This window comes from Mauremys reevesii, linkage group 1, assembly GCF_016161935.1.
Source record: "Mauremys reevesii isolate NIE-2019 linkage group 1, ASM1616193v1, whole genome shotgun sequence".
In the NCBI taxonomy this organism is placed as follows: Eukaryota; Metazoa; Chordata; order Testudines; family Geoemydidae; genus Mauremys; species Mauremys reevesii.
In genome coordinates, this window is record NC_052623.1 from 212,347,851 (window position 1) to 212,373,646 (window position 25,796).

Consider the following 25,796-nt stretch of genomic DNA (forward strand, 5'->3'; position numbering starts at 1 on the left):
CATGGGGCACGGGCCACTTTCTGGAGGATTCTCTGCAGCTTGAGGTCTTCAAACCGCAATTTGGGGACTTCGATAACTCAGACATAGGCTAGGGGTTTGTTACAGAAGTGGATGGGTGGGATTCTGTGGCCTGCATTGTGCAGGAGGTCAGACTAGATGATCATAATGGTCCCTTCTGACCTTAAAGTCTATGAGTCTATGAGTCTATGGTTCATCATGGTAGATGTAGTTTGGCTGGTAAGCCCAACCCATGAGAGAGGATGGCAACACAAGGCACCAAACTACAAGTCCCATTAGGCACTGCAGTGGATCAGGTTGGTGCCAATATTAATGTCCAGCTGACCAAAAATGAAATGGTACATTCCGATTTTCCTTACTGAAAATCAAAACATTTCTATAAAGTCTACATTTTTCTATGGGAAATTTTGATTTTGCAGAAATCACTTTTTTTCCAGAAAAGAACCATAGCAACAGAAAATTCCCAACCAAGGTGCTTCAGAATGTGCTGCTGATGAATCAGTAGGAGGCACTCTCCCCTCTAAGTCTGTACTACATGACTGCCTCAGCATCATGTTGTTAAGGTGGAGCCTTTGGGTGAGACATAACACCAAGGAACTACATATATTGGCTATGAAAGTTTCCTTGGCACTTTTTTTTGAAAGGGTACAAATTTTCATTCTTATGTCCTGGCCAAATGCCAACTCAGGGAATTCTATTTGGCTTCACTAAATTCCCTTGCAGTTTTACCTGGATACAGTATTAGTCTCTTTGTTTCATTAACAGCTGTTGAGTGCCATCTTTTTTTCCTCCTAATCTTCAATTTATGTCTCTGTAATATTCTGTCATACAAGAACAGATTTCAAGCTCTGGCTCTCTTGACAGACTGCAACAAACATTAACCCAGATAATTCACTTCTTATTTTGAATTGAGTCTTTACCAAGGAAATTTGTTGCATGTACAAAAAATTATCCCATGTCTTTCTAAGATCCACCATTCATGTGAACCCCTAACTCATGGCATGCATCTTAAGTCAACCACAACCAGGAGTCTGAAATGGTGGGGCGGGGGAGAGAATTGGAAAGACAAGTCTGTTAATCCACTGTGACACATACACCTTGATTTTATTTTATTGGAGGGATTTTATAAGGGCTATTATCTCCTGGTTTACATAATCCTACACTTCCCTTAGGGCAATCGGAATTGAGATTCATATGACTTTGAGTTTACAATCCAGTGCAGCTGGCAATGCTGGGATTCAAATTCATGACCACAAATGCAAGTCGACCGGATACATACTTTAAAAAACAACAACCTCTTCTGTGATGTGATCTATGATATTGCCTGAGCTGGAGTGTTTGAGAACTGGTATCACTAAGCCAGTTTAAATTTCAGCTAATTTGATTCAAGGGTTCTGTGACCTCTGTTAAGTGAGGGACTCCATCTTTGTCTGTTCCTAATAATTTAGCCAGCAACAAGGTATGCTCTAAGATATACTTTTTCTGCTACAAACATGACTTCAGTCCAAGTATTTTAGCACCTGAACTCAAGTGAGGATAATAAATGTCAAAGAAATATTTATAGCTTGGTATATGGAGAATTTCCAGCTCCCAGTACTGCAATAACACACATCCATCTGCTAACAGCATTAGAGCTGCATTTTTAAAACAGATAGGATCTGAAAATAGAAAACTGCAGCGTACACAGATAGCTGTTGTATTTATTTACTATTAAGCCAATAATTAAATTAAAAACTAATTACCTTGCCAGGAGTCCTTGGGATACTTTTTTTTTGGTACTCATACCCATATGGAAATTCAGACTGCTCTCACATTGAGTCTCCTAAACTCTTCTGTCTTCTTTTAGCTAAAATCCTCCTTTGCCATATGTAGTCCAATGTTGTCTAAACAGGGGTAAACCACTTAAATAAGAATAAGTGAAGTGTAGAATGGAAAAATACCTTTGAACCCATCTAACAACTCTCTTACACCAGTACAAGATTATTATTCACCAGGATTTTGTCCAGTCTAGTTCCAAGCGACTACAGTGATGGGGCTGTCAGACTGTCTAGAGTGACTCATGAACATGAGTACCAACTTCAGGGCAGACTGTTACAAATCAGGGCACAAACCCCAAACAGGTTGTTGGTTTTATACTTAGATTTCACCAACCAAGTATCAAGTGTGAACTCCTCAAGCACTAGAACAGCTTTAACATGGAGTCATAGACAGTCCCCTGGAGCACTCCAGTCCATCTTGCCACCTAAGCAAATCTGCCATTGTGATAGATGGTCCCTTACATGAAAAATCACAATATTCAGGTTACTCCCAGGCACTTGCCCCAGACTAATTGCATCCTCGATCTTTCACGAAAGACAATGCGTGGAGCCAATCCTATAATAAACTAACAAAAATTTATTAACTAGGAAAGAGAAATAAGAGAGATATTTACAAGGTTAAAGCAGGTAAACATACACACCCAAATGAGTAACAGTCTTAGGTTTCAAAAGGTAATAAAAACTGCTGTAAGATGCAAGTTCTGTAAATCCTCTAGGGCTAACCCAGGCCAAATGGCCTTGCCTATGCTTAAGGATCTTCACCCTTCAGAGTTCAAGCAACACAGAGATACAGTTCCTTCTTGTCAGGGATTTTTATTCCCTTCCCCCAGAGTCCAAGCTGATGGGACAAATTCACCTGTACATCTCCTTCTCATGGGTGTGGGGGGAGCAATCAACAAAGTATTTTATCCTTTGATGTTCCACAGTGGCTTGTTTGGTGTCTATGGGCCTTGTGGTAAACTAATATTTCACAGTTGTTAATGCTTCCCTCTTGATTTGAGGGGCGGGGGTTGCAGATTTAGAGCAAACACATTTATAGTTACAGAACAAACACAAATATTACCTTATAACATGAGATACAGTATCATAAGTGAGATTAATGCATGCAGCAACTGACATGCATTTCATAAAGTCTAAACTCTAAACACACTTTTATACACCTAACAACTATTTTAATAATGCTAAGACACAGATGAGCCAGACTGGTTTCCAGCTATGCATTTGTCAATGTTCAGTGAGGCCTAGGGGCCTTGGCATTCATTGGCACCTGGTCTGCCGCACCACAGGGGCTTCCATCACTTCCTTGTAGAAACTCTTCACGTTTGAATAAAGCTCCCTTTTAGCAAATATTTCCTGGCATGAAGCCCAGGGGCGTCGAGTTGTATGGGCCCATGGTGCCAGGGCTCCAGCAAATTCAGGGCCCAGGGGGCCTGGCTCCACCAATGTTCAGGGCCGGGTCTCTCCCCCGGCCCTGCCTGTCACCCTCATGTGCCTCTCCCAAGCGTTCCTGCGTTCCCACTGCAGCTCCGCGCTGCCTTGCTGGCCGCTGCTGCAGCCAGCTACAAGGGAGTAGTGCCAGGGGCAGCCTGAGGTGGCTGCTGTGCCAGAGGAGGGAGGAGGCGCATGGCAGCCCCACCCCCCTGTCAGGTGACTCCGAGTCGACTCCGGGGGCAGGGGCTTATCCTGGCTGAACCTCCTAAGCAGCAGCCTAGGGGGGCTTGGGTGAGTGTCGTGCTGTGGGGCTGGGGAGGGGGCCCCCTTCCCCTCCCCCAGAGCTCGCTGCTGCCAGCAGCGAGAGGGCTGCGGGGAGTCCCCCTCTCTGGTTCCCAGCCCCAGGGCAGCCTGCCTGCTGCACTCCAAACTTCTCATCCACGGCCCAGCCCCACACCCCACACCCCCTCCTGCACCCCAACCCTCTCTCCCAGCCAAGAGCCTGCACCCAGCACCCACACCCCCTCCCAGAGCCAGCACCCAAACCCTCTCCTGCACCCAGCACCCAAACACCCTCCTATACCCCCTCCTACACCCCCCTCATCCCATTCCATCCCTACACCCTGCACCCAGCACCCAAACTCCCTCCCAGAGCCCACACCCCACATCCCTCCTGCACCCCAACCCCCTGTCCCAGCCCAGAGCCTGCACCCAGCACCCAAACTCCCTCCCATAGCCTTAGGCGTGTGTGTGGGGGGGGGCAGGACTTGGACCTTTTCTGGGCACCACCAATAATTATACAAACCTGCCGCCCCGATGAAGCCTGCATTTCCCTTTTTTAAAATGTGATCCATTTAATGCTTGTTTTAGCCAATATTTTCTCCCTGATTAACTCAGTTCTTTGGACCTGGAATGTTTAAAGGAATGTCAGTCTTTTAACTCCTAGATTACTGGTTGAAATCCAGCCTAGGCTGATAGTGACTGAAAGCTATCACTCTAGAAGAGCTGTTTGGAGATCCACGTGAAGTGGGCTAATTGGTGTCAGTCCGGCGCCTAAAATACGAACGTCCACATGAGAAAACCAGCACACAAATTTGGCTTTAAATGACATTCTCAGCTATGAGACCAAGGCCTAAATGAGCCATGGAAGCTTAAATATCCTCTTATCCCTTGAGGCGGTGCATCCAGGTCAGGGGGTGATGCACACTGCCAGGACAGTATGAGGAAGCTTACACTGTTGCTCCCTTTGTTCTACCTGTGGATATCAAAGGATTTCAGTTTCCCAGGGCTGTCAGTCCGGGCATCTGTTACCAGAACTGAAATAGTAGAGGCTCTGAAGGAAAATAAAGGAGTTGGCAGAGCCTGGGTCTGTTATATATAGAAAGAATGTATCAAGATTTGTTTTCATTTTTAGACCAAAGACACATCATAACTCTGAATAACTTCCTCACTAATGAAAGCTCAGCATTTTAGTTGCAGTAGGCAGTCAGATACTTTGGTGATGCAGGGCCATATGTGCAACTAGATCAATAGAGTGTGTGGATTTCTCCCGAGGGCAGGTTTTTAACCCTTAAAGTACAAGTTTGACTTGCTGCACCAGGTTGTAAATGAGGAAAATAAGGGATAACAATGGTACGTTACGAGTTACAGTAATGGGATTGGGATATGGAACTTTTCAACTCTGTGACCTAGATCCTTAGTGCCATCAGAGCTCTACTCAGCACAGCTGAGGGGACTGGGCACAGAGGAGCCTCTTGTGGCTGTGTGACCCTAAGACCAGCTCTCCACCAGCCCTGCTCTCAGCCTACTTTACAGCAGCCAAGGAGCTGCCCTAAAAAATACTGGCTAGAAATGGTGCCCAAGGGTCTCACTTACAGCTGGGGATTGCTGGAGTTTAGCACTCTGTGGCCATGCTCTGACTCCCTATCAAGGGTTGTAAAGTTGGTCTCACAGTCAAACAAGCATAAAGTTTTGCTAGGCTGGGTGCAGACTGTAATTTTCTTCCTCTCTCTGCTCCAACCTTCCTATGCCACCATAAGTCATCCCTAGTACCTGCCCTTCGCAGAGAGGGAGAGAGATTATGGAGACTTGGACAGAATTCAAAGTTTCCAAGCTGTCAGTGGCAAGTCCCCATGCAATGTGTCAGGGCTTGTTCACTGTGTTCCTTTGGGGAATAGGTTCAGAGTTCCAGCTGGATAATTCAGTGATCACCCTTTCATCACGTGGCTTTCATCAAGTCAGGAAATCTTTGTCATTCTTCTTGAGGCCCTGGTGGTTAGTACTAGGAGGATATGGTGGTATCTTGTAAATGGGCTAATATTTGTATTCTTTATCTCTCATCCTCCTATTGGTGTTTCCTCACCATGGTGAACTTTGGCAGTCATGTCCCATGTATAGGTCCTGGAGCAGTTACTGCATGTCTGCTGTCTTAAGGACACTTAAGGGTACTCATTCCCTAGGAAATAATTCAGTGGTACACTAAACATTTTGATTGCAAGGACCATGAGGTGGGTGGAGGTCTCATTGCAGAAGTAACAGCTACCTTCTTCTCCTCTTCTGCCACAGAAAAAAATAGTGAAATATGTGGTTGTTTAAAGAAAGTTTGCAACCTTTCTGGAACTGCCCAATCCTCCTGCTTTTCTTGTCATTACTGTCAGAAAAGCTTCCAGCCACTGACTCCATAAAGGGATTTTTTTTTAATTGCCAGAATAGACCATACAAATATTCCACTGAAATTATGTTCCGACCGTTATAAACTAGAGCTGAGTAAGTAATACATAGTAGATAATATATCACTACTTTTTACTCTTTTTCCATTTGTGGGATATCTTGTAGCAGTGATTTCCTGAAATGCATTTATTACTCCAATCTACTCAGCTCATTTTTTCTGAGTACTTTGTATACTTTATGGAGCGATCATGTACCGTTTGCTGTATTTGATCTTTCCTATTCGAAATTCAAGGCTTGTTAATGAGTTGTGATTGGTTCCAAATCTTATGGTATTGTTTCTGTTCCCTGAGTGAATGAGAATAAATCATACAATTAGGAGGGCTTGAAGAAGCCACTTGGATTTAAATTCTCAGGGACTAGGTAGCAGAGAAGCAAGATTAGAGAATTGTAGACTATTTTAAACTTTTTCTCTTCTAGGTGACCTAGGTGCCTAGAAAAAATCTGTCTAATGTGAGCCTTGTTAGCTGAGGGCAGGATTTAAATTTAATTTTCTAGCATCACATTCACGCAGTGTAAAAGTAATTGTATGTCCTTGTTACATGCAAGATCATAGTCTGGCTCATTTAATTCCTTCAATACCAGTGCTCTGGAGATCACTCTGATGTTCCTGGAAAATCAATATAAAAGGGGTGCAAGCATAGTCACAGTGAATTAATTTGGAAAGTTAAGTGACTTCTCATAAAATATGCTGTGGTGGTGAGTCAGAAGTGTGTCCTTCCCAGTTGGGACCAGAACCCCTCATACAGGAAGTTTGCAAGATGGATTTGGGGTCTGAGTTTGAGGCTAGCAAGGGTCTGAGCCTCACTGAGGTGGATGAAGATGACGAAGAGGAGGCAAGTGGCCCTGGGCTTGGGCCTCACTCTGATAACCTGCCAAGAGTCCAGCAGGCAACCTCACAATGCAGCAGTGGGGTTCATCAGCAGCCCTCAGACACGGAAGGAGGGGCTTGCCAGCCTCGGTGCTCAGGGGCAAGGGTGGCAGCTCAGGTCCCTCCCTCAGACACCCCCCTCAAGGCATATGAGCATTGGCGGCCCACAGGTTGGGCAGCCTGCTTGATAAGAGTGGGCCACTCTCAGATGAGGTGATAGTGGAGTGGGACTGTTACCCTGCAAAGGAATATAGAGCAGTTAGGAAGGAACTCCCCACTGTGACCAGGTGGCATCACTCCTAACGAAACGCAGGCAGGAGACTCAACAGCTGATGTCCTTGGAGCTTATCAGGATCCGATCGCTCACTTGGGAATCATCTGTCTGAAGGGGTTAAAGAAAAGATTTGGAAGGGAGAATTTGTGGATTTATTTATCTTGCTGTTCAGGGAAGAGCAGACAGAGGAAGGGGGGGAAAGCACAAAAACAAGGAGGACAAACCCTGCAGTGCCTCAAACTCTTGAGAACCAATCTGCTGCCTTTCACATTTATGTGAATATAATTTGTGTGAGGAGCTCTGAGAGGTATAGTTCCATTTTAAGTATGCGGACTTAATAGTGAGGGCTCATGCTACATATGGGGGCAGCATGGGCAAGGTCTGACAGAGAATTTAGGCACAGGGTGACAGAAGAGCCTGATTTACCCTGAGGTATAATAGACCAGGAACTTTGGCTAGAGTGTGTGACTACTTATCAGTCCGCCCAGCTGGCATTCACAGACAGCAAGTTGCCAATGCCAAAACCTCAACTTCAAAATCTAGATATAAAAGCCAGTGTGGTCTCTGCATTTAATGATGGGAAATGTTTTCGTTCCCAATCCAGGTACAAACACTGCTGTAAGAAGTACGGGGGTCAGCATAGCCCACACTCCTGTTATGTGGGAAAAGGGCGGTTCCAACAGGGTAGTAGGAAAGGGAGTCTGCAAGGTCTGAATGCTTCAGGAGATGCGACTGGCTAAGGCAATAATTATGGAAAAGGTTCCTTCTCCAATTAAGGTACAGATGTTATGGAACTTATTATTGGACTACCTTAAGAAAACATATGCTGCTTATTTATGGAATGGATTCTCGCCTAATTTTCAAATCCCTAATGACAGCAGGGGTGCCACTCCTGGGTAGAGAACTTGAAAGCTGTTAAAGGCTTTGAGCATATAGTATGCGTGAAGATCATCACAGAGGCAGCAGCAGAGAGAGTGACAAGCCCCTTCCAGGTGTATTCCAATGCCAGAATTGTGCATCACTCCCTGGGGTGTGGTACCAAAGAAGGCAAAGGGGGTAATACAGGCTGATCCATTGCCTGTCTTACCCCCCACCCCCACCCCCGAGGCTCTTTGGTGAATGACCATATTGACCCCCAGCTGTGTTCAGTGAGATAATCAGCATTTGACCCTGTGGTAGCCCTGGGTAGGGAGTGTGGCCCTCTGGTGCTGTTGGGAAAGTGTAACATCATTCTGGTTGTTTCCAGTGTCTCCGAGGGACTTTTACCAGCTTAGGTTTCAGTTCGAGGGCCAAAGCCGTGCTCAGTGTCATGTGCCGCTTTTGAAATAGCATTGAACTGGACACGGTTTGGGGTGTTTCTAGGTTACCTAAAGAGCAGTTGGAACTGGTCAGGTTACTGATAGGGGCTCTCAGAGGGGCAAAGAAAATTACTCTGACCGAACTTCAGGAGGTCATGGGGCACCTAAATTTGCATGCTGGGTGGTGGCTCTTGGTCAGGCATTTTGTGCCTGTCTGGCATCAGACTCCTCTGGAGTGTGAAGACCCCACCACTTTATCAGAGTGACAGGGGGAATGAAGGGAGACTTAGAAGTGTGGGAAAGTTTCCTGGAAGAGTTTAATGGGATTTCAGTAGGGTGTTCAGACTGAGCTGCAGGTACAGTCTAACACCTCAGGAGGCATAGATTTTGTGGTTTACTTTCAAGAAGAGTGCTGTGCCCAGAAGTGTCCAGAAAGTTGGGGTAGTGCAGGTGACATCACCTTCCTTGAGTTTTTTCCTATGCTGGTCACAGTCATTATGTGGGGGGAAAACTGTCAGAATGAACAAGTCCATTTCTGGTGCGATGACCAATCTGTGGTCTATATTGTAAATAGACAGTGGCTAAGACTGCTCAGGTAATGAGGCTGGAGAGGGCCTTCGTTTTAAACTGTTTGCATGCAGTGCATGTCCCTGGAGTGGATAATGCTGTTGCTGATTCCCTATCTCAATTCCAAGATGACAGATGTTGGGAACTCACCCTGTTGGCCAGCAAGGATCTGCAGGCGATGCTCCGACAACTCTGGAACTTTGGCTCAAAACAGCTGTGGGACTAAGAGAGAGCTGTGTTGCCCCGCAGACTCTGACAGCCTATAAGGTCAGCCGTTCAGAGTTCACAGAATTTAGACGACAGGAAGGGCTGTGCCATGGGTGGCCTGTACCTACACACCAAGTGGTTCAATATGTGGTGTCTTTGGCCCACCATGGTTTGACTCCCTCCACTATCTCTGGCTGGCTGACTAGCAGGCCTGTCCTACTGGAGTAGGTGGGTGGGTTTCCAAGATACATGGGGGCATCTTAGGTTGGATATTAGGAAAAACTTTTTCACTAGGAGGGTGGTGAAGCACTGGAATGGGTTACGTAGGGAGGTGGTGGAATCTCCTTCCTTAGAGGTTTTTAAGGTCAGGCTTGACAGAGCCCTGGCTGGGATGATTTAGTTGGGGATTGGTTCTGCTTTGAGCAGGGGGTTAGACTAGATGACCTCCTGAGGTCCCTTCCAACCCTGATATTCTATGATTCTATGATTTCATAGTGTGGAAACTCTTAGGCCTGGTCTACACTCGGGGGGGGGGGAGGGGTTTCGATCTAAGGTACGCAACTTCAGCTACGCGAATAGCGTAGCTGAAGTCGAAGTACCTTAGTTCAAATTACTTACCCGTCCTCACGGCGCGGGATCAACATCCGCGGCTCCCCCATCGACTCCGCCACCGCCGTTCGCGGTGGTGGAGTTCCGGAGTCGACGGGCGCGCGTTCGGAGTTCGATATATCACGTCTAGATGAGACGCGATATATCGAACTCCGAGAAATCGATTGCTACCTGCCGATATGGCGGGTAGTGAAGACGTACCCTTAGAAGGGTAGTCCAGGAGAGGTGGGCTCTGGAAGGACGACAGGTTATCCGTAACACTGGAAACCCTGACGGGATTAGTACAGGCTCTGCTGCAGGTTGCAGCTGTGAGAGGGAGGCCATTTTATTTAAGACAGCATTTGTTGTTGCCTTCTTTGGTGCTTGTGAGTGAGTGAGCAGGGGCCTATGGCAGCTGCAGACAAGTCCCAGCATGCATAAAATGTAACAGATATAAAATGATGTGTCCCTGTACTTAAGAAACTCAAAAACAGACCATAAGGGAAAGGGGGCTTATGTGGTGTTGAAGAAATGTGCAGATGGGGGCTTTTGCCCGCAATAAGAGACTTGCTAAAAATCTGGGGCTTGCAACTAGGATCACTGTTCATACATGGTGATGGCAGCTTCCTGACAAGGCACCAATTCAGCGCAGTATTGAGAAAAGCCTTGCGCTACTGTGGTCTTGACCCTAAAAAAACTGGGTACTCATGCTTTCAGGGTTGGGGCAGCAACGTCAGTGACTGCGGGGGGGGGTGTGTGTGTGGACTGGCCCATGGCAGGTGCAGGCAATAGGAAGCTGGAAGTCGAGGTGTTACAGGACTTACGTCCACATCTGGTAAAAGATGGCCGGGAACAGCAAAACCTCAATGTACTTCTTTGTTTCAGAAGCTACACAGAGCATATGCACTATCTGGATTTGCTGGCACACATGGTGCATTGGGCCCACAAAAGGGCAGCCAGAACAGCAGCTGGATCTCAGCTGGGCTTCAGGGCCAAAGGAGGAGGCATGCGTTGGGATCAGCTCATGCCGCGTCTGTACTCACCGACACGCAACATGCACCCACCTCATGTCCTGGTTCTTCATGTTGGGGAGAATGGCCTCAGGGACTGGACAGGAGTTAGTTTAAGGGGCAGAATCCAGAGCAATGTTAGCTTAATTAGGCAACCTCATGGGGTGAGGTTAGTATGGTCAGAAATGCTCGCAAGGTGCATCTGTCAGGGAGCAGCAGACCCAGCCAGTGCTGATAAGACTAAAAAGAAAGTGAATAAAGAGGCCACCAAGATATTCCTGGACACAGGGGGGTTTAGTGATACAGCATAGGGATGTCCCTTGGAAGCTTCCAGCTGCTTGTAATGGAGGATGGCATAGATTTGTCAGATGGAGGGGCTGACATGTGGCTGCAGGATGTGAGGGAAGGGATTGGAAGGAACTGCAATACCAGGCAATATGGTTGGGGTGGGCGAGCAGCCAAGCTAGTTGCTGATGCCCCCTGTGGCTGGTTTCCAGTGCAGTTAAGAGAATAAAATGAATGGTTTCAAGAGGTAAAAGACCTGGGGATTTTGGTGATGGGCCTTGGCTCATGTGATAGGGTTAGACCTTATGGCTTTCACGGGCTGAGGTCCCCACCTTGCTGCACCCTCTGTCCCTCTCACAGAGAAGAAGTTGCTAGGACTCATAGAGCTGAAACCTGGGGAGTAGGCTGAGGAGAGCCTGCTCCATGTTATGGTTTATATGGTAAGGAGCCCTGTAACCCTGGCACCAGTTGCACGTTATATGGTAAGGTTCCCTGTAACCCGTGCACTGGAACCAATTAAATGCCTGGTATAGGAAAGTATGGGCGATGGGTGAGTAGCGCACCTCCCTTGAGTTAATGTTTAATCAGAGTTGCTGCCTGCCACTTAATTCCATTCATGTGTTTGGCCTCATTTTGCCACTGTGTCCACATCATTTGTTGTTCAGCATTTCCCCAGCTTTGTTGCAAATCCAGTTGCATATAATATTCTGTTCCTTTGGTGGGCCAAAGACACCACATATTGAACCAATTGGTGTGTAGGTACAGGCCACCCATGGCACAGCCCTTCCTGTCATCTAAATTCTGTGAACTCTGAACGGCTGACCTTATAGGCTGTCAGAGTCTGCGGGGCAACACAGCTCTCTCTTAGTTGCTGATAGTATCTCATCTTCTTTCCCAGGAGGATCTCTTAACTTTTATTACGGTCCCTTGAATCTGTACAGTTGAGAGGCCATATTGCAAGTTTGGTTGCACTCATAAGTTTTGATGGTGGTAAATCCATCATTTCTCATGGAATGTCTTAATGTCCTTCCTGATCCTTCCCATCCTGTAAGAAACAAATTCCTATTGTGATTTAAACAGTTGCTGTATACAGATTGATGTAAATTAGTATCTATGCTGTGAGCTGCAGTAATTCCACCTTAGCTTTGTGGCCCTGGTAATGGGCACAGAATCATATAAGATTAGGGTTGGAAGAAACCTCAGGAGGTCATCTAGTCCAATCCCCTGCTCAAAGCAGGACCAACCCCAACTAAATCATTCCAGCCAGGGCTTTGTCAAGCCTGACCTTAAAAACCTCTAAGGATGGAGATTCCACCACCTCCCTAGGTAACCCATTCCAGTGCTTCACCACCCTCCTAGTGAAATAGTGTCTCCTAATATCCAACCTACACCTCCCCCACTGCAACTTGAGACCATTACTCCTTGTTCTGACATCTGCCACCACTGAGAACAGCCGAGCTCCATCCTCTTTGGAACCACAGGGCGCCAAGCAGGCGGCGGCGGCGGGCCGGGGCGCCGGGGGGGGGCGGCGGCATTTGGGCGGTGGCCGGCTCTGTGCGGGGCACCTGCGGGAGTCCACGGAGCCGGCGGACGGCGACTGCGCCGCGCGGCGGCATGCCTGTCCCGGCCCCCCGCCCGCCTGCCGGCTGAGCTCCTCGGCCGGTCGCGAGCTCTCCGCTCCCTCCTCCCCCGCCCGCGCCGCGCAAGCCCGCATGAAGCTCAGAGCCGCCGGAGGAGGAGAGGGACCGGCATGACCGAGGGGCGGCGCGGCGCGCGCGCGCTGGGGGGGCAGCCAATTTCTAGAGCCGCCCCTGTTTGGAACCCCACTTCAGGTAGTTGAAGGCGGTTATCAAATCCCCCCTCACTCTTCTCTTCTGCAGACTAAACAAGCCCAGTTCCCTCAGCCTCATGGTAAGATGTTTTCCCACTAAAGATGTGTGGCTGAAGTCTCCTGGGGGGCTGCCCGTTACCAGGGTCTCTTGTGCATATACTGTAGTTCTTTGTAAAGCTGGTTGAAAAAACATTTTTACAGTGAAACATTTTGAACAAAATAAAGTTCAAAATGTATCTTTTAACCCTTCCGAAAATTTCTAAAAATGAACTGACATTTTTTTAGATTTAGCTCATGAAAAATATTGATTCATTCTGGCTTGTGAAAACTGAAAAAAATTGGGTTTTGATTTTTGCCCCCTGCCCTTTCTCTACCTTTATTAAATTCTCCATCTTTCTTTCACTGAAATAAGGGGAGAAAAAGTAAAAGAAAAACTGAGAGAAAGTGGGAAATACTCACTTTTTCTCCCTTCTTTATTTATTCCTATTGGAAAAATAGCAAAGAAAAAAAAAGTGGGAGAAAATTGGAGGGAAGGGGAGAAACACTTTCTCATGGTTTTAATGTTGTCAAATGGAAGTGTGGATTTTGTTTATAAAGTAAGAGAAAGTAGCACTTGCTCTCACTTTTCACACTTTCCAGTTGAAAAAAAGAAAGCATGAGAAAGTGTTTTCCCTCGCTTTTTTAATCTTTTTCCATTGAAAAAATGGGACAGGAAAGTTAAAAGGGGAAAGGAAATGGAAATGGAAAAAAATCCAAAACAGGATATTAAAAACTGAAAAATTTTAATTTTCAAAAACTGAAATGTAAATGAAAAATGCAATACAAAATTGCCTATCAAAATGTAAGTGAAAACAACAGTTGACTGCAAAATTTCATTTATGACAGCCATATTTTTGGCAGGAGAATTACAATCAGCTCTAGCACTTTGATATAAACCAAAAAAACTTCACTGTTTGATTAAAAAAATGTTTTTTCCCCCTTCTTCTGTTCAAGAAGGAAAGGATAGGGAACTCAGAGAATCTCAGACCAATGACTTTACCATTGCTAATTATAAATCTATTTTACATCTTTATATACCTTTCATCTCAAAGGATCACAGAGCATTTTACAGACCAGCAGATTATGCACTCAGCAATCCTGAAACAAGCTGTAGATTCAACACCAGAAGGGACTCTTGTGACCATCTAGTCCAGGGGTGGGCAAACTTTTTGGCCCGAGAGCCACATTGGGGTTGCGAAACTAGATGGAGGGCAGGGTAGGGAAGGCTGTGCCTCCTCAAACAGCCTGGCCCCTGCCCCCTCCCATTTCCTGCCCCCTGACTGCCTCATGGAATGCTCACAAAATTAACAATTCAGAGATATTCAAATAAACTCTATTTAATAAAGATACATGGTAGTGGAAATAAACATAAAACCTTACTTATTATTATAAATATACACCTCTACCCCGATAGAACGCGACCCGATATAACATGAATTCGGATATAATGCAGTAAAGCAGCGCTCCAGGGGGGCGGGGCTGAGCACTCCGGTGGATCAAAGCAAGTTCAATATAACGCAGTTTCACCTGTAACACAGTAAGATTTTTTGGCTCCCGAGGACAGTGTTATATCGGGGTAGAGGTGTACCATCCTAACAACGTATTACAATAATTAAAACAAACTTAACCCCTCTCCACGTCCTTTTTGATTAATGTGAACAATGCAGCTGGGCACCCTTTTTTACAATGGCATCAAAGTCGGGTGTCATTCTTGTTGTGGAAATCCACAATACCGAGCTGACATGCTGATCAGTTAACTGGGATCTGTAGCGAAATTTGTTGTAATTCAGGGAAAATGTTTGTTCACACATATAGGTGGAGCCAAACAAAACAAGGATTTTCTGTGCCACCTTGCGGATATTTGGGAACTTTGTTTCACTCAAGGATGCATAAAACTCATCCAGTTTTTCTGAATTGTACTTTTCCTTCAAGGTGGAATCGCACTGGAGATCAATGAGCTCCAATTGTAATTCTTGTGGGGCTTTCTTGTAGTCAAATGACAGTGGGCATGACACCAGCTCCAGTGTCTTCTCTCTCTTCTCAAAGTCAGAAAATGGACAAGAAAATTCTCCATGCAAGTCAGTCAAAATTTTGCTGTCCTTTTCTCTCTGCTCTGGTGACACTTCCAAGTATTTCAGTGTTGTAAAGTGAGCGAACAATTTGTCCTCACTTTGTTTTGAAAACAAGACTAACTTGGCTTTGAAAGTTGTCACACTAGCATATACAAACACATTCTTTCCTTGCAGGTTTACATGAAGTTCATTTACATGTGCCAAGATATCCACAGCAAAAGTGAGGTCACACACCCAGTTTGAATTCTTTAATTCAAGGAAATCGTTTTCTTTCCCCTGCATCTCCAGAAAAGTGCAAATTTCATCTCTGAGCTCCCACACTTGCTGCAATACCTTTCCTAGGCTGAGCCACTGGACATTTGTATAATTAACCAAGTCCTGGTGTTCAGCGTCAGTGTCTTCAAGAAGGGAAATGAATTGCCGATGATTAAGTCCCCTCGCTCTTATGTGGTTCACTATTTTCACTACTGTGTGAACAACATGATCAATGTCCAGGACATTTTTGCAGAGGGCCTCCTGATGTATAATATAATGCAGAAAAATTACCTCTTTATCAGGGTCATCTTCTTTTGCTTTGTCCTGAATTCTTTTTAAAAGTCCTACATTTTTCCCTGTTACATTTGGTGATCCATCTGTGGTTACGTTTGCCCGTTTACTCCAGGGGAGCTTCAGATGTTCAAGGCACCCGGACACCCTCTTGTACAAGTCCAATCCCTTAGTTCTGCCTTTCATTGATTCCATTGATAAAAATTCCTCTGTGATTTCTAATTTGTCATCAGTTCCTCTGACAAAAATCAGTAATTGTGCTGTGTCCTTAATGTCAGTGCTGTCATCAAGAGCTAATGAAAACAATGTAAAGCCCTGTGCTTTCTTGTTCAACTCAAAAGCCAAATGTTCATCAATCACTACTACACGGCGAGTAACAGTTCTTCTTGACAAACTAATGTTCTCAAATTTGTTTTGGTATTCTGGGCACAGCATGCCAGAAACATCAACCATGCATTCTTTCAAAAACTCCTCTTCAGCAAAAGGCTTATTTTGTTTAGCAATTTTAAATGCCAGAACGTAACTTGCCTTTGTAGTGGCTTCCTGAATTGCAGATTGTCGCACATAAATATTTTGATGAGTTTTTAAGTTTGTGGTGAGCTGCTCAGGTTTTCATGCCCTTTCCTCAGTGGTTAAATTGCTGCCATAATTAGGATGTTTCATTGAAAAATGGCAATTCAAGTTGTACTCATTGAACACCGCGATGCTCTCCTGACAAATCAGGCATACAGCCTTCGAGTTCACGTTGAAAACCCAATACTCATTGCCCACTTTTCTTTTCTTTTTTGCAGCACTCATTTTTGAAAGGGAAAAGAAAATCCAAACTGCTGCCCTTGTGTTAAACTGCTGTTTTACAAGATGGCATCCACTGTGAAAAAACTGGGCCCACTCTCTAGCCTGGATTTGTCGGGCGTCAGTTCCCCTGACAATTCTGAGCCATGGCACTCTATCCCAGAATCCATGTGGATGAGAAAAGGCAGGTGTAAACTCACCTGTAACTTTATGCCCCAGCTTCCCCCCCCAAAATTTTCCTACTGTTGAACTTTGAGTTCTGTTTGCATGCTTGTGTTCATTACAAGTTTGTATATAATAAGGAATGTTACCGTGCTGTGGCAAGAGGACTCATGAGGTGTGGTGCGTGGGGGGCTTCACGGGGTGGTACCAGGAACTCCTATGGACCCTGCTGGCAGTGTGACACCAAGGCAGCTGTGCCATGTGCGGATGAACTCAGACAGGAGCAGCTATGGCCCTGGGCGGTTTCCCTCCACCTGAGGCTCTCGAGGGTTGGGCCATAGGAAACCAGGAGGGGATTTGGCACACTGCTGCGTAGGGGTGGTGAGGTCATACCTGCGCAATGTGGCTGTTTGCGTGCAGAATCTTCCCTGAAGATGGTGCTCAAAATGAACTGCTCATCATTGAGGAGCACTGGGCAGAGCAGGTTTTAATACTGGCAGCATGAGATCGCCACCATATTTCTCTCAAATTGAAGTCTTCCATGATCATGGAGCCTTTTCCCCTACACATTATAGATAGCTGTGTGAAGAGCCAGTCATCTTGTTCCCTACTTTGATTTGTTGGCCTGTAGCAGGCACCAACTAATATCCCATCTTGTGCTTTATCTGTTAGGACATTGATCTACAAATATTCAAGATCATTTTCTTCTGAGTAAATCAGTGACTCGGAAACAGGTAATTTTTGACCTAGAGTGCCACTACTCCGCCCTTTTTCCCACTCTATCCTTCCTAAATAGATCATAACCATTGATTTTAATATTCTAATCATGGGAATCATCCCACCAGGTTCCAGTCTAGGATGGCGGACAGCACTTAACCCATGCACAGCACAATGTGGCTCAGTGTGGGTAGGAGGCTGGATGTGAGAAAATGGAAGAAAACTTAGCCAGAAACACTAAGGGAAATTTGAGCTCTTATCATTAGCGTCATGGGTTCTTTACTCTCCATATAGACCAATAACAAACTAATTTTAAGGTCTCATCTGAATAACTATATGCTACTCATTTTATCTATCCAAAGATAAACAGCATATTAAGTTCTGTTGGGATTTGAACCTGTGGTTCTTTGAAGTCTAGATGTATTAAATCTGGTTTTGATACTGTGAAACCACCCCCTTGTAGCTGGCTTGTATCATAGGGAAAGCAGTGTTCACTCTAATTATGTAAAGTCTCCACGGTACAAAGTGAGTCAGAGAGCATATTTGTGAGGGGGGAGGTGTCTCCAGTTTGTCTACGTACCTGTAAGTGTAGGGTCACTGAGTTTTGCAACTCCAATCCATTCTTGCTCAGGCTCCTTTGGTTCTGGCAAAGGCAAAGGAGCATTTCTCTCATTTCCCAATGCTGGTGGTATTTTTCCACAGTTGCTGCTCATAGTGTGTAATGTTTCATTGATTGGAAAACTTCCATGGAAGAGAAGGACCTTCTCTCTCTCATCCTCCAGGAGGAGGAAATTTTTTAACAGCAAGAATATCAAGGGCATTTTATGGTAGCCTGTGTCTGAAGGTCATATTCTGTTTGTCAGGCCAGCCCAAGCTATGGAGCCACAGAAAAGAAACTCTCAGCTCCTAATCTGAATTTGAATTTTGTTCAACTGCTGCCTGGTTTCTTCACTCACTTGCTTGTTCCAGCTTGTTCTGCTCAGGGGTCTGTCTATCTTGGCCTGAGGGAAAGAGAGTCAGATGTGGTGTGTGTGTAGGGGGAATTCTTATGCCTCATGCTCTGACACCTCCCTCTTTGAGAAGTCTGTCTCTGCAACAACAATAATAACAGAAGATCTCCTTTCCAGCTTGTTCCTGGTTGGAAGCTGAGCTCATGTTTGTATATCCTGGCTGCTGAGATGGAAAGTGTGAATTTTACAGAAAATTAAATCTCCAGAAAAGAAGGATAGTGGGCAGGGCGATGGAAGAGGGGGTCACATTGGGGAAAGAGACTTGCATATGGAGATCCCATTATGTCCAGACCTCACAATGTCTCCCCATGCACACATGCCAACTGCAATGTGTATAGGGTATGAAGCAAAATGCTTCAGACTTAGCCAAAGAGAGAGGCCACAGCATATGTTGCTATATTTAGCACTAAAGTCAGTATGGGCCCTGACTCCCAGCCAGTCACACTGGCATTACTAGATACGATTGTGTTAAACTTAGCACTTTTTGCAGGCCAGAGAAATTCCTTTTGTGTTTTCCTGCAATTCTTCTGTACATTTAAAAGGGCTTCAGCTTCAAAGAGAAAAGACACAACTAGTATAAACACCCCTCCCCCACCATGTGAATAGTAGGGGTGGGTGGGGCCTGGTGGAATAAAGTCAGTCCTGCTGCACACATTGTGGTTTGCAGCTCATTAGCAATTGGGCCTGGATTAAATTTTATGAATAACTATGGAGGGAAAGACATTCTCTCCCCACCCCCACCCCAAATCACCTTTGTGCTATTAGATCACTTGCAAGCACTGGACAGAGAAGCGGTTAATTAGCGCTACAGGGAGCTGTGCAGTAACTGTGCCAGTTGGCGCATGTTGACCTGTTTGTGACTGAAAAGTCAGTTTGGATTAATTTTTTGGTGCTTTGGGATTTTCTTTCCCCTTTTAAATGTCATGATTTCTGGCCTACGAAAAGCCAGAAATAGTGGAAGAAAAGAAATAATAAGTGTGTGTTCTTTCCAGCATTCCCAAATGAGGTCGCCCTGCCCTGTCCCAGGCCGTAGCCCTGCGCTTCATGCTTGCCAGCTGTGAGCTCACTTCTCAAACCATATTCTGAGCTCTTATAACGGGCACTGCCAACTCTTAGATCATGGCCTTGTCAGTAATCTGGTCTACCATATTCTGAATCCTGGCAAACCATCCTTTTCTAATAAAGGCTGGGGTGAAATAGGGTGAGAAACAAGGTCCTAGAAACCAGTCACACGATACAATGATTTGTATGGTTTATGCAGCATCAGCCTTCAGAACAACAACTGGAAGGAGAGTGACCATGACAATAACAGGTTGAGCCTAGTCAAAATCTCAGCTGCGCCTCTAATCCATTGTGCATTAACATCAGTGGAATGTCATGATATGACTGCATATCCATGCAAGAAAGGAGCATGTGGGTGGCAGAGTATCATGCTAGTCATGAGAGTCGCACATTCACAAGGAACAGCAGAGGAATTTTTGAGACATCCAGGTCTGAGCTTGTGTTCAACTGGTAAGTTAATTATCCAAAAAGCAAGCCCATGTAGGTGGGATGGTTTGAAATCCTGCCTGTCATCATCACCATCTCCATAGCATTGCCACCTCTCCTAAAATCCTCATCTCTACCTTCATTTCCTGTTGAAACGATCTTTTTTTTTTTTTTTTGGCCTCTCCAAATCCCAAGTTTCCCTAGCATGTGCAGAACACTGCTACCCACTTCCTTGTAAAAAGAAGCGCATCATCCCCTCCTCAGACAAGTACATTGTCTTTCCCTCCATTTCAAAATTTCAGTCCATGCACTCTCTGTCATTAATAATCACTGAGCTTGCTTCTGCGCCTCCACACAATCTCATCAGTGTCTGGGAAAGTAAAAGAAAGAGAGAACCTACTCCTTGCTGCCCTAGTGCTCCCAAAGCCAAACAAACAAACAATCCAAAATGGTTCATTTTGACATTTTCAGAATAAAATATTTTGATTTTTCAATCTAGATGCACAAGGGGACTTAGGTGTCATTCACAAAACAAAGGAAAAGGTGGTGGTTTCCTTATACAGAATAGTTAGGGCACTCATATGGGATGTGGGAGACTCAACTTCAAGTCATTGGAGCAGGGTCTGGAACTCAGGTGTCCTATTCCCCCTACCCCCAGATGAAAGCTCAAACCATCAGGTGATACAATCATTCTCAGTTTCTGGCCCAATAAATGTTATATAATACAAAGTGGAACAGGAGAGAATGAAAGAGCCCATGCCAGAATGCCCAATAGCCTGCTGATTAAAACATTCAGCTGGGATGTAGGAGACTTTGGTTCAAGGTCCTATTCCAGAGTGAGGATTTGAACCTGGATTTCATACAGCTTAGTAAGGGGACCACCATTGCCTTTGTTTTATGAAAGATACCTAAGTTCCCTTGTGAATCTAGCCCTTCATTTCCAAACATCCTTTACTTTTAATAAAAATGTATTAAGGATGTCCAAAATCGAAATGAAATGTTTCATGTTGTTTAACCCAAAATGAATTTTTTTTCTGACTTTTTGATTTTTTGAAACTTCCAGTGAATCAAAAAATCAGTTATTTGCATAGCTCTATACAGAAGTCCTCCCATGCTCCCCAGGGAACAAAGAAGCTTCCTCCACAATCACTATTACCAGTCCCCCAACTTCTGCAAACTTCCATGTGACAGCAGTAAGGAACAATACCCTGGTAAACTACATCAACAGTTTGAAGACAAACCATGCCATCTGCCACACCATGCTAACAATTGACTGACTCAGTACACAAATTGTCCAAATGCCTTCAGCCTCTCCCCTCCCCATCACCAGTATGCTTTTACACCAGCTCTGCCATTGCAAGGACCAACATGCAAATTATCTGGAAAAAAAGACAGCAGACCATTGCCAGACCTTGGATTTTAGAGGAATGAAACCCCAGGCTTTCACAGGTAACAAAAATAGCCCTTATGCTACAAAATCTCAGCTCTCACTGGAATGGGGAACATCTTGAGAGAATGCCTTGCTACAGGATTTTTCCTAAGGCCTGGCACTAACATCAACACCAGGGCAGCAGAAGATGACTGCTTCAAACTCATGATAATGGATGCCAGGTTGGTCACTAACCAAACCAGCACCAGTCATGATTTGGTTTTAGATGTGACACCGACCTTGCAATGCACCACAGAGACCCAGTTTCAAACTGCCTCCAATCTGATGATAACCCAACTAGTCCCCTCTAGCTACTCTATACAACACAAACCCAGCAAGTGGCCACACAGAAGCAACAAGAAGAAAAAGACGGGAAGAGTTCCCCTTCATGTTCCCATTTATCCTCAGATGCAGAAGGTGTCTCATACTAGAAACTAAAAATTCTGACTACATCATGTGACGGGGTGTACCTGGCCTTTGTGGCTCCCTGCTGGAGCCTCCTCGGTCACACTGCACCCTGCTCCAGGAAAGGAGAAGTGAAGATGGATCCTCCAGGCCTGATTAGAGAGGCCTTACAGGAGCAACAAGCCAGAGCCCAGCAGGGCCTGAGTAGGTCATTTCCTTGCTGGGATCAGAGGGGCAAGGCAGGGAGCTCCTGTCTGGATAAAGGAGCTCAAGGGCTAGCCAGAGTTTGGTTCTGGCTGTATTTGCTTACGCTGGGAGGAAAAAGGACCTCAGAACTTTAACCCTGAGGAACTGGGTAAAGATAAGGCACCAGGTGGGAAAAGGCCTATGGAAGTAGCAACAAAGAATTGATGTGAGTGGGATGTGGCTGCTGTTTATAGGGTCCCTGGGTTGGAACCTGGAGTAGTAGGTGTGTTATGAAAGAACTGGATTTGACATAACCTGCAGCCATCTTGTGCATTTAGCCCCCATAAACTGGAAGCAAGGACACCAGAGTTGGGAAAATCTGGCTTTGGTTTAGTCAGACAGAACAAAACATCTGCACAACTTCAGTGTGTTACTAACAAGGACAGATTCATGAGGATGGAGGGGAGGGGGAGAAGAGTGTGGGAAAATGATCTTGGTCTGCATGCCTGTGTTTGTAAGTTTCTTGTTGGAAGTTGCATTGCTGATAAGTAGAATAATAAATTATTATTTGCTCTTGCTAGGGAGATTATTAGCTTATTTGAGGCCATTATGAATTATGTGCTTTGTCTGGAGAGAACCTATAAAGAATTTAGTTAGAGAGTGTACTTTGGAGAAGCCTAAGAGAAAAGTTTGAGACAATTTCTACTAGCTAAGAGACTGGCATCAAACTCCCCAGCAGCTAGGAGAGAGGCTGGCCGCCAGAACCCTGCTGCTGAATCACTCAACACCACCTCAGACTTTGGGTAACTATATTCTGTGGCATTCTAGACTACTGCATTTTTGATGCGTGCTTTGTACTTAATAAAAACAAGGATTTTTGGGTGGAAGCACTCTTGTGTGTATTGATCATTTGTCAGATGGAGATACTGTGTCCCCCACTGAGCTATTTCCTGACGCTTTCTGGAAAACAGAGGCTAGTTACCATAGCTTTGGGTTCAGATAACCCTGGGTAACAGGTGGGCTTGCGTTCCTCCACCAACAAAGTGGTATAAACCCTGAGAAGGGGACAATGCTCATTCGGAAGCCTGAACACAGAGTTTCATTTAAAGGACCCCGAGCTGAGGCAGAAGACCTTGGTGAGGGCAGATAGCCAATTTTTTTTTTAAATCTTTGCTCCCCTGGAAGAGGTTAATTTTGACCTTGTGATTTGGCTGACGACCTACTGAGGTCATCTGGCAGCCTGCAGGGAGCACCAGGGGTGAGAAAAGATACCACACCCAGCCACTAGGAAGTGCTCACAGGGTGAGTGTCCCCTGTAACACATCCATATAGCTTCAAGGCCAAAAACCCAACAGAGGCCCAGGACTCCTGTGGGTCTATAGACTGCTGGATTAAGAGCATAGAGACTCCCTGGGGTAACTAATGGACGGGTTGTCTAGTATGGTACTGGAGTTGCCTAATTTCATTGTTCTTGGTGACTGCAACTGCCTCAAAAACAACATTGTAGCATCTGAACTCCTCACGTGCTTGGAGCCCATAGGACAAACAGTCTCTGGCCTCAAACATTCAGCCAGGCACATGCAGGACCTGAGCTTCTCTCTGCATAGAGCAGGGACATCACAAATATACTGCTGTCCTGGTCAAACCATCACCCCGCCCAGGTAAAGATCATGGTCTAGTCTCTGTCTCACCAGGAAATGGAGCCAATAAACTTGTCTCACCTGCAAAACTTTTTTAATACTGTAAATTAGAGTTGGTTGAAAATGGTTTGTGGAACAATGTTTCCTTGAAAAAATTCAGGTTTTTTTCCCAAAATCAAAATGCTTTTCAGAAACATGTCAATATTGATGACTTTTTTGACTGGAAAAAAAATGGAATGATTTGAAATGAATAATTTCAACTCTTATTTTGTTTTGATAAAATAAAAATGTCTTATTTTGATACGGTAAACATTTTATTTTGATTATCATTTTGATTAATTTTGTGACTTTTATAGTATATAAAATTTATTTATAATATTTAATACAGTTTTATATTATGTTTTGACATTATTAAAACAAAATATTTTTGTTCATATCAAAATGAAACATTTCCATGTTGGCCAAATGAAATGTAATTGTTTGTGGGAAATCTAAAATGTTCTGCTTTTTGTTCTGGTTTGGAATGAAAATAAATTTTGAAATGTCAGAATTTCCTGCAGAATGGAAATTACAGTTTCCAACCAGCCCTACCGTAAGTATTCTGCTGGGCCTGGAAGGGAAATCCACTTTACAGAAATGCAAAAGTGTCAATGAGTTGGTTGTTAGTGGACGATTATACCATTCTATAGCCATCAACACCCTGAACCCAAGCCTCTTCTCAACTCTTCACTGGCCAAGAAGGTAATCTTCAACCAAGTTAGAAAAAGACATGTGACAACAAACAAAGTTAGATGGGGGGGATAGCTCAGTGGTTTAAGTATTAGCCTGCTAAACCCAGGGTTGTGAGTTCAATACTTGAGGGGGCCATTTAGGGATCTGGGGCAAAAATCTGTCTGGGAATTAGCTCTGCTTTGAGCAGGAGGTTGGACTAGGTGACCTCCTGAGGTCTCTTCTAACCTTGATATTCTATGAGATGAAGTACATAGCTAGATGACTGGAAAAACCCTGCTCTGACTCCAACTTTAAACAACACAAACTGTTTCTGCAAGGCTATACCATCTCAGTAACAGAAGCAAAGAGAACCTTCAATCACAACCAGCTGGGAGACCCCTGTTCAAAACCCTTCATGAGTGGGAAAGTGAACCTGCCAAACCCCACAGGTGGTTTGCTGCTTAGTGGAATGGTTACCCTAGGTTATTCTCTTTATACCCAAAAGGGATGGGTATAAAGAGAAAACATATGAGCACTTATTAAAACAAAATTGAGATGTTGAGAGCAAAATTAATCTAGGAACCAAAAGACATTTTAAAATTGCCTATAGACTAACCTAGGAGCCTTGGTAACAAACCAGAGGTATTGAAAGTGCTCATTTATAAGCATACATTAAATCTTGCTGACATTATTGAAAACTGGTGGGATAATTCACATAATTGGAATGTTAAAAACAATGGTTAAAACCTATTTAGAAAGGACTGAGTGGGCTAAATGGGAAGGAAAGTGGCACCTTTTGTCAAAAATGGCATTATCTGTTTCTGAGTCACTAATAACTCTGATCCATAAACACAGAAGATAATGTTCTTCTAAGTCCTAACAAATAACTGAATTTGTCTAACATGGAGTCACCTATCATAGTTATACAATTACTCATGAGGGAATTCTGCACCAAAAAATTAAATATTCTGTGCCAAAAAATTAAATATTCTGCACACACTATTTTAAAATTCTGTAAAATTCTGCATATTTTATTTGTCAAAATAATGCAATATAATCACGCCATTTTCAATTATTTGCTGACAAGTATTTTGAAATAAATTACCAAAATAATTGAAAATGGCGTGATTATATTGTTATTGTGTTTCTGTGTTATTCTGACAATTAAAATATATGAACTTTTCAGAATATTAATTTTTTGGTGCAGAATTCCCTTAAGGGTATCAGGGTTCTGTGTGACACAATCTGGATGTGGGTAGCTTGGTGGGGGGTCTGGGTGCAGGGGGAATCTGGGTGCACAAGGGCTCGGTGCCGGGTTCTGGGTGCAGGGGGAATGGGACTCTGCAAGGTGGGGGAGATGAACATGGTTAAGGCTCAGTGGGGTGGAGTGGGATTGGTGGGATGAGGTGTCTGGATGTAGTTGGTTGGGGCTCACTGGGGTGGGGGTCCAGGTATGGGGGGGCTCCTGATGCAGGAGGTGAGGCTCGGCATGGTGGGGGATTTGGTGGGGGGTTCTGGGTGTGGGGGGCTCCTGATATGGAGAGGGCTCGGTGACAGGGGTTCCTGATGCACGGGTGGGTCACTGTACAGGGAGCTGCTTTCCCTCTCTGCCCAACCACCATGCATTCGGACCGCTCCCCAGCTGAGTCTAACCCCCTGCACATGGAACCACCCT